The sequence below is a fragment of the Myotis davidii genome, unplaced genomic scaffold (assembly GCF_000327345.1).
Source record: "Myotis davidii unplaced genomic scaffold, ASM32734v1 scaffold4741, whole genome shotgun sequence".
Classification (NCBI taxonomy): Eukaryota; Metazoa; Chordata; class Mammalia; order Chiroptera; family Vespertilionidae; genus Myotis; species Myotis davidii.
In genome coordinates, this window is record NW_006291610.1 from 88064 (window position 1) to 89362 (window position 1299).

A 1299-nucleotide genomic window follows, 5' to 3' on the forward strand; every position below is an offset into this window, starting at 1 on the left:
GTCCCCCTGCCCAGGCCCTCGGGCCCCGTGGAGCCCCACTGCAGACCAAGAGCTGGGACATGAGAAAGGCCAGCAGCTGTAAGACACAAGCGCTGACCTGGCCAGGGTCTCCATCTGTCCCTCTATGTGCCTCTCTGTGCTCCCTAAGCTAGGCCCTGTGCTGTGAGGCATTCACTGTCTCTGGCTCCAGCAGGTACCAGGCCAAGTTTAGCTCAGCCTCTGATGCCTGCTCAGGAAAGCACTGCATAGCTAAGAGACTAAAAGTCCTGCCCCCTTAGTTTACTCCTGGGCTCTCCTCCAGGACCTGGAACTGACCCTGTAGGGGTCCAGACCACCATTCGTTTTTATTATTTTTGTTTATTGCTTAATGTATTACAAATGGTATTACATATGTGTCCTTTTATTTTTCCCCGCCCTTGACAATCCCCTGTCCTCCCCTACCCCCAGTGTCTTATGTCCATTGGTTATGCTTATATGCATGCATACAAGTCCTTCGGTTGATCTCTTACCCACCCCCCTCCCGCCCCCCAACCCTCCCTGGCTTTCCCGCTGGCTGCATAGCTAAGAAACTAACAGTCCTGCCCCCCTTAGTTTACTCCTGGGCTCTCCTCCAGGACCTGGAACTGACCCTGGAGGGGTCCAGACCACCATTCTTGACCCACTCCCAACAAGTTGCTTCTGAGTCAGGCCAAGGTGGGGGTCTCCCTCTCTGGGCTCATCCCTGTGTCCTATATTACATGGAAATGCCTCTCAGATTTGAGCAACAGAAGTCAGGTGACTAGGAGGGATGCTTGGGAATAAGATGATTTGGTTCTCACCCAGCAGGAGACTCAGTGAGCGCTGAAGGCCTGGGGTGAATAGTTAGCTCAGTGGTTTGGTCTAGAATGGGGCTGGGGTTGGGTACAGACAACCTACAGGGCCCTTTCTTCCACAGTGAGGCCTCCACCTTGGCCCCAGCACCTCACCTCAGCTACAGACTGGGGCCACAGGGGCCTCCCTGGATTCTGGAGTTCATTTTTCAGGTCGTCTTTTTATTTTTAATTTCTTTATTGATTAAAGTATTACAGATGTGTTTTTATCTCCCCTTTTCCCCATGCTGCCCAATCCCCTGCTCATGCCCTCATCCCCCTAGTGTCTGTGTCCATTGGTTATGCTTATATGCATGCATACAAGTCCTTTGGTTGATCTCTCCCACTTACCCCTCCTCTCCCCTACCTTCCCTCTGAGGTTCGAAGGTCTGATCGATGCTTCTCTGTCTCTGGATCTGTTTTTGTTCATCAGTTTATGTTGTTCATTATA